This window comes from Denticeps clupeoides, chromosome 1, assembly GCF_900700375.1.
Source record: "Denticeps clupeoides chromosome 1, fDenClu1.1, whole genome shotgun sequence".
NCBI lineage: Eukaryota > Metazoa > Chordata > Actinopteri > Clupeiformes > Denticipitidae > Denticeps > Denticeps clupeoides.
Window position 1 is genome coordinate 41,793,584 of NC_041707.1, and position 9,090 is coordinate 41,802,673.

Below are 9,090 nucleotides of genomic sequence, written 5' to 3' on the forward strand. Positions count from 1 at the left end.
GTGTCCCTGAGCAAGACACTTAACCCTAAGTTGCTCCAGGGAGACTGTCCCTGTAACTACTGATTGTAAGTCCCCCTGGATAAGGGCGTCTGATAAATGCTGTAAATGTAAATGTAAATTACACTTGACTACATGACTTGGTGCTTCTTGACTGGCTCGACCCCTTCGTTCCAATGGAAGCAATGCTTCAGTATACAGAGACAATTTCCTGTTCCCAACCCTGCGGGAACAGTTCGGGGGGGAGGGTCCCTTACCGTTCCAGCACCACCGTGCACCGGGATTTAGAAGGTTTACAGGCAGGCTTCCCAATACTTCTATAGCTATATAGTGTATATATGCGAATTATTCTATGTGTAAGTAACCTTTTAATTTCATATTTAAACTGTGTAGTTATGTAAGGTTCTGTGAGTAGTTTTGGTTTTTGGATTGTTGTTTAAGTTCAAGTTGATCTTTACTGTCATTTCGTTACACACTGACATAAACCAACAGGCCGAGCCAAACCAGTGAAAACCGTGCAGAACATGGCTGTTGTAATGGGTTTGACCCGGCATCTCCTCCTCTCCTGTCCTTCCACCCCTCTGTAGATCCCTGTAACTGCACAGAGGAGGAGACCTGCGGACTGCGAAACGGCGTCTATGGCTGCCTGTGTAAAGTGCCCACCAATGACACCTACGGTAACGTACAGATCCGAGATCAGTTTAACTGGCTTTCTGAAGACCTCCAATGCAACAGCTCTGGGCAGATTTTGGACTTAGTCGCGTGCGAAGGGTTCGATTGCCCCGCGCTGGGCCGATGCCCCGCCCCTTGTGTGGGTTACCAATGTTCTGTACTTTGATGTTAGCATGCTAGTGTTAAACTGGTACCTTACTGGCTACTGAGAGCGCAGGTAACTTCTGCCCAGGAAGCTGGATGTGACTCTTCTTCTCTCTCCTGCTCTTCCTCCCCCAGATGTCATCTGCAGTGAAGATCCAGGTTCTGTATCTCTTACCCCCTGCCAGATCTTTGAAGCAGGTTTTTCCATCTCCTCTCTGCACCTTTCTAATGTCAACTGCACTGGGAGCCTCCAAAACGGCTCGATGGAGTTCCAGCTCACGGACCCAGAATGTGGAACCTCCATCACGGTACAGTGGAAATAATGTCATCTTCGCATGTGCAATCCCAGCCGTCAATTTCTTATTTTATATTTCCATCTCCAGCTGTCTTTCATTTGGCCCCTCATAATCAGTAGTTACAGGGACAGTCCCCCCCTGGAGACAGGGTTAAGTGTCTTGCTCAGGGACACGATGGTAGTAAGTGGGGTTTGAACCTGGGTCTTCTGGTTCATAGGCGAGTGTGCTACTACCACCCTATTCAAATTTAGTTTGTCACGTACACAGTCATGCACCGTATGATATGCAATGAAACGACTGTACGACTGCTATTGACCTCAATATTACAAATTGTGTTACAAATATGCAAATATAAACAAATATTACACACTTATGTTTTTAAACATAAATATTAAAGTTAAATCCTTTTATTTAGTCCACTTTGGTTTGTTGGGGTAAAATAATCCCTGCTGGCCAGGTCCCCATTTACCCCACCGTACCGCATAGTTCACCTCGGCTGTGAATAATTTTACTAGTTTTGGTTGCATTAGCAGATCAATGCTTTAGGATCCATTTGATGCTAATTGTCATTTTTTCACCAACTGGCTACCATCTCCACCATCTGCCTGTAGACAAAGGTCAAAATTATTGATGGTTTCCTGTAGGTACCCATGTCCATGACATTAATTGTGGTTGATAAAATCAGGTATTTCAGTCAGCCGAGCTGAGAAAGTACGGAACGGTAATAAAATATTAATAAACAGATACATTAATTGAACTCAGATTGTTTCAGAAGATCCACCATAAAGCATTTAAAACAACTCTCATCATCCTTGCTGCTCCTCAGAGCAACGGCTCTCACGTCTTCTACAACAACTCGATCGTGGCCTCGTCCGGCTCAGCTCCACTGGCGGTCATCAGCCGTGGGGGCCTGCTGAACCTCATGGTGTCCTGTGTGTACTCCATCAATTCCCTCATCTCCCTGCCCAATGAGATCCACGTCAAAGAAGGGTACGGTGGAGATCTTCACCACTCTCTAAAGCTGCATCTAGTGGCAGTGATGCTGACTGGAGAATTTTCTGCTCTGCAGTATTTTGACCAAAGAGCTGCCTGCTGGACAAGGCACCTACACGGTCCAGATGATGGCCTGTGAGGACGCAAACTGCTCCACACCACTTCCTGCAGATGCAAATTTGACCACCAACTCCATGGTTTATGTGGTGGTGAACACAATGCTGAACAGCAGCCTACAAATCGCAACAGTGCTGGACTCCTGCTGGGCCACGCCCAATAATGACTCCACCTCCAGCACCTACTGGGACCTCATCAGTAGCAAGTAAGAGGTCCCATTGACTATAATAATATTTGCTCAGAGCTCCGTGAAGTTCTGGTACGTGAGTAAGTAAGATTTTGACGGCTCTTCTTCTTCAGCTGTCCGAACCCTGAGGACGGTACAGTGGAAGTTCTGCAGAACGGAGTGTCCAGTAGCAGCCGTTTCTCCTTTAAGATGTTCAGCTTCACTGACGGCTCCAGCCAGATCTTCCTGCACTGCCACATCCACCTGTGTCTGCTGGACGATGGCAACTGCTCAGTAGTGAGTCTGCAGATTTTTTAACCAATAAGCCACTCGCTTGCGATGTCGTTAACCAGCAAGAGAGTTTATTCACTTTATCGCCTTCTAACCTTCCTCAGGACTGCAGCGACCCAGCTGGATCACGAAGACGCCGCTCGCTGGCCTACTACGACAGCAGCGTCATTTCCATGACCGTCTGAACAGGAGAAGGTAGACTTCCAGAGACATGAAAGTGGTTCCCAGACCATTTTCATGGTCAAATACCACAAGAGTGTACAGTTATGGGTCTTCTGAGTTCATCATGGATCCTAAATGCTGAACATGGAGACAGTGGTGCAGATTCAGGTAGATGAACAGTGTAAATGGAAGGCGGGGCGATTAGAATAATATCATTTATATAAAGAGTAAAGGCTGCACACATCTATGGACCTATAGGTGGAGCAAATCCCTCCATTACACCCCTACACTGCACCATTATACCGGCTGTCATTTTGAGGTCATTTCTAGGTGACCTCCGACACGAGAGAGCAGGTCCAGGTTGTTCCTGGTTTCAGGTGGTAATTTAAACCACAGATCTGGTTTTCACCAATTTCCAGAAATTCCTACAAATCGCCTTCAGCACGACCATGCCCATAACAGGATGTTTCTTCTCCCTTCCTCAGGTCGTGAGGAGCATCCTGGTCCAGATGCAGCTGACCTCACCTTCCACTGCAGGGTTTTTAATATGATAAACCTACTTCATATATTTATCATTACCCGTGTATCGTGAATGGAGTGTGTTATAATACATTAGTGGTGTACTTGTGGTGTAATGGGACTTTCTTTTAACTCGTCTGTAGGGAATCTGTTAATAAACAAACTTCTGCTGCATGTTCTGTTGCTTCTGTGTACTTCAATTTGGTCATTTTTATTAAATCTTATTAAATACTCTGGTTGTTGCTCTTAAAATTAAGCCACCTTACCCCACACCTCAAAAATACCGGAGTAAAAGGAACCCTGGCCACAGTTTACAATGAATCCAAAACCCATTTTAACACTCTGCTGCCTGAGCCACGCCTATGGACCATGTTGGCCTTGAGTCCTCCCCCCTCAACCGGACCCTCCCTCTCCCCTCACGCCTTGACTTCGTACCTCCACCTTCTCTCCTACGCCCCAAACGTCCTCGTCTCCAGCCTTCACCTCCTCCAGCTCCAGTCCTCCATTCCCGCCAGCCCAGCATGTCTGCCTAAGGACTTCATCGATGACACGTCCGTCTGAGTTTGCTTTCTAATCTAAACACCAAAAATTCCTCGGTTCTTCACTCTGTAAACTTTACTGGTTTAATTCACTAATTCCAAAGGGTGCATCCAATAAAACGCACGTTGTACCTGAACTATACATCTACACCAACCTCCTGTTCACATAGATGATTCTAAAAGGTTTGAGATGGGCCTGAACGTTTTCCACAACGGCAGTTTGTTCAATTTTTCCTCATTCATGTACACACAGCAGCCCATATTGACAGAAGAAAACTGAATTGAAATATCCCATCATACTAAGTATTCAGACCCTTTGCTCAGAATTGAGTAGAAACTCCCTTTTGATCTAATACAACCATCTAATCTAATACAGAGTCTTTATGGGAAAGATGCAAGAAGCTTTTCACACCTGGGTTTGGGGATCCTCTGCTATTCATTCTTGCAGATCCTCTCCAGTTCTGGCAGGTTGGATGGTAAACGTTGGTGGACACCCATTTTAGGTTTCTCCAGAGATGCTCAGTTAGGTTTAAGTCAGCCATTCAAGATCAGACACAGCCACTCCTTCGTTATTTTAGCTGTGTGCTTGGGTCATTGTCTTGTTGGAAGGTAAACCTTCGGCCGTGTCTGAGGTCCTCAGCACCCTGGAGAATGTTTTAGTCCAGGATATCTCATCTTTCCCTGCAACCAGTCATCCTGTCCCTGCACCTGCAAAACACCCCCACAGCATGATGCTGCCACCACCATGCTTCAATGTTGGGACTATTGGACAGGTGATGAACAGTGTCTGGTTTTCTCTACCCATACCGCTTAGAAATAAGGCCAAAAAGTTCTATCTTGGTCTCATCAGAATCTCAAGAATCTTAATTCTCACCATCTGGGAATACTTCAGGTGTAACTCTATGTGGGCTTTCATGTGTTTTGCACTGAGGAGAGGCTTCTGTTTGACTACTGTCATAAAGCCCGACTGATGGAGGGCTGCAGCAATGGTTGACATTCAACAACTTTCTCCGGTCTCCCGACTGCATCTCTGGAGCTCAGCCACAGTGATCTTTGGGTTCTTCTTTACCTCTGTCACCAAGGCACCTCTCTGCCAATGGCTCAGGAAGGGTTCTGGTCGTCCAAAAATGTCTTCCATTTAAGGATTATGGAGGCCACTGTGCTCCTAGGAACCTTAAGTGCAGTAGAATTTCTGAGTGGCACGGTGTACCTCAAGTGGCACCTTGGCGGATCGGGATTCGAACCGGAAACCTTCTGAGTACAGGGCCGCTTCCTTAACCGCTAGGCCACCACTGTCCCTATATAAGGTGTGGTGCTTTACTAATCGAGTCCAACCAGTATAATCAAACACAGCTGGACTTAAATGAAGGTGTAGAACCATCTCAAGGATGATCAGAAGAAATGGACTGAACCTGAGGTAAATATATGAGTCACAGCAAAGGGTCTGAACACTTAGGACCGTCTGATATTTCAGTTTTTCTTTGTTAATAAATCTGCGAAAATGTCGACAATACTGTGTTTTTCTGTAAATATGGGGTGCTGTGTGTACATTAATGAGGTAAAAAATTCACTTACATTTTTCAGCAAATGGCTGCAATATAACAAAGAGTAAAAAATTAAAGGGGGTCTGAACACTTTCCATACGTGCTGTAATCTTGGAACGTATCAACTGCAGTAATAATCATTCATTTGGTAGCTCTTACATGGCGTTGGCTTTCTTGACGTCTGTGAAAAAAGCTTCTGCTGACCCTGAAGGCAGGTCATCACCTCCTCGGGTCCCACACCCTGATGTCTTCATGAGCTTCTGTCTATAATTGCTGTGCTGGAAGGTTTTTGTATCTTGTAGGAATGTAGAATATTGCACAACGACTTGTAGCCGACAGTCTTCCCTGGAGAAACGTACAACATCTACTTACAGGTTCAGCCTCTTGTCAAGGACACAATAGCACTGGGTGGGTCTGAACTCATGAACCCATGTTTTTTACCTACCAAGTTACGTTCGCACTAATTTAATTGTCCTCATTCTTAATGACTATAATGCTGTAAATGCATGTTGGTGTGATGTTCTCGTACGATCACTCTGGATGATTGTGGAGTTTGGTGAGACGACAGATAGACTATGGAGTCTGGGCTGGAGCTCACCTTTTGGATCTGGACAAAATCCACATTTGCATAGTTACAAGTAAGAACCTCAGATCATTGTATCAAGCCTATTTTATGGCAGCGATGGAGATGCAGCAGAACTCTCATGGTTTTATTCCCATGTCTGTGGTTGAGAAATAATTAACCATTTTTGAGACTCGTATATCTGCATTACCGGCATTTTTTGTGTGATGGAGCCGGATCTGCAGGTCATGTGGCCTCAGGATAATCTGCCATTCACTCCCAGAGAATACACCAGCCCTACTCCAAATCAGAGCTTTCCTTCATGAAGAACAAATTAAACCCCCCTGGTCACGTCAACATCACAGTCCCAGACACCACCTGTCCATCAACTGATCAGTCTTATTTACTGTGGACTTTACAGACATTACCAGGCTCTGAGCCTTCTTCAGCTTCAGCTCATTTCTGGTTCTGGTGCTTCTTCAGGGTATGGAATGGCCAAATCTCAGGCAACCAACTACAGTTTATTCACATACTTTTACACTAAATTTCTTTACTTCACCTGCAAAATGAACATGGACACTGCAGTTTTATTTCCTTCTCTAGAAATTAAATCAACGAGAGAAGAGACGTGCCACGCCCGTTCCTGATTATGGGCTGGAATGGTCATCAATGTAGACCTGCAAGTCTAAAACCAGTTCTGAGAAATACCCTCCTCCAGTTAACAGTATGAAAGCAAACAGAGTCAGAAGATCCTACAGAAAAGGAGCAGAACGATTCCCAAGGCTGGTAAGATCATTTATCTGTATTTCAATGATGAAAACTTCAATTTTATGAAGCAAAATTGAGAACAATTCATCTGTTTAATTGGAACAAGGATGCAATTATTTTTATAATTAATATATATTTTGTCAAGATGGATTCTTTTATGGATCAATGGTGAAAAGTTGACAAACGCTTTCATTATAAAGCCAAATTGTTGACTGCTAGAGCTGAAATTTGACATTTGCTACTTGTTTTTTTATCGTTACAGTATAACACACCCCATGGCCAAGCATGGTCCATGGAACTAAAATTTTCACATTTAAAAAATTGATAAGTCGATAAATTCAAAATTTTCAATGATCATATTGCACATGTAGTAGTACTGGTCGGAGGCTTGGCTGGACACGCCCCCCTTAGCTTGTCAATTCCAGGTATAGAAAAATAAGTTCTTTATGAATTTCAATGAACAAAAACTTTTGTTATCTGTGACGCCATTGTGGAATTAACCAGGAAATCAGAAGAAAAGTAAACTGCAAAACAAGAGTTTTATAAATTTTATTCATTTTCTAGTTTTACTTGGTGATGACTATGGTTTAGTTCATATGTAGTAGTAGGACGTTCTAATGTCTCCTGATCTTTGTTCACAGATCCTCAAGTCATGTATCTCCTGCTGCTGCTCTCGGGTGAGTAGTTGCTCCTCGCTGCTGGTCACATTGCTTGTAGAAACACCTCAGATGTAATGGAGGCACCTGATCTTGGGTCCAATCTGAGTGGCCGAGTCAGTTTCTTCCAACACAGACATTTTTCAAGCCATGTTTACAGAAATCAAGTCATTTAATACCCAGATCAGCCTGAAGAAACCCGGTACACCATGTTAATGTTCTGAATGTACATGCTGGTTTGAGTTCTGTGTAATAGCACGGATATGATCATGTGTCAGAGATCACTAGTCACTAATGCAATAAATGCCTAAAAATTCCCAGACATTTGGTATTTGCAGCACTTTGTATTTATGTTGCTTATGCTGTTTAGACTGTGTAATGTATAATGTCTGATGGCCATTGAGGCCATTTCTCAAATATTTAGAAGATTTTCACTGTAAAAAAGGAAAATCTTCAGAATCATATGGGTGTGTGTACCAAATGAAGAATCTTCTACACCTACCTACCAATGATATGATTGAAGGAACCATAAACCAAGATTCAAGTGAATCTTCCAAAGATTCTAGGCTAAATCATGTTTAAAAAAGAAACGTATATTAATTACATGTACTAAATACATTTGGATAAATTCTTGTTGCTCACGTTTTCCTGTACCATCAGTGCAACTCTGTCCACACCCACCTGACAGTAAAGTAGTTGTTTGGTCCAGGCTGACGGCTACAGGCCAGTGTGCTTGTTTTGTTGAGTGTTAATTGTCTGATGTTTTGCATGGTTGTGTCTGTGCTCCTCAGGGTTCTGCTCCCTCTGCTGGTCTGACCCTCATCTGTACTACTTTGTGAATGAGACCAAGACCTGGACCGACGCCCAGCTGTACTGCAGAGATCACTACACCGACCTGGCCACTGTTGATGGTGTGCAGGACGAGAAGCCGCTGGTGGGCGCGGTGACTGGCGGTTACAGCCAGGCCTGGATCGGCCTCCATGAAGTGCAGTCCAGCTGGCTGTGGTCGGACGGCAGCGACTCCAACTACACCAACTGGGCTGCGGGCAAACCACAGCTCTCAGTGCAGCAGAAGCTCTGTGGCGCCGTGTACACGCAGTCAGGAGAATGGAGCAATGAAGGTTGCAGTGGAACTCTGCCGTTCATCTGTTACGAAGGTGAGACTCCAGCTTTTAGGTACCGACAGCGGTGGAGCAGAAATCAGCCACCAAGATCTTACAGAGTAAAGAGTTTAATAAAAATTGTAAATGAGCCCATTCCAAACCAGAGTTAAATTGAACACTTTCAGTGTAAAGGCTGTAAAACTGACACTAATTAGTGTTAAATGACCGTTACAAAACCAGAAAAGGCGGCGAGGTCCATGTTGGACCGAGTCTTCTTCATGATGGCGGGTAAATCTTGCCCCCCATCTGGGTTCTGGGGTTCATATGAAGATGGGGCTGATATGGACCACCTGTCTGGTACCTGTGTACCACCCATATGGGCGTGTTGCCTGGGAAGGGGCGGAGTCACGGTCATTTAACACAAATTAGTGTCACGTCAGTTAAATCAGTGCGAACAGAACAGATTGGTAAAAAGACCTGGAGGGTAAATGGAGAAAAGAAGCCATTGTTATAGAAACTTGATCTCTATCACATGTCTAATTATTACAATTTAAAGTTAAT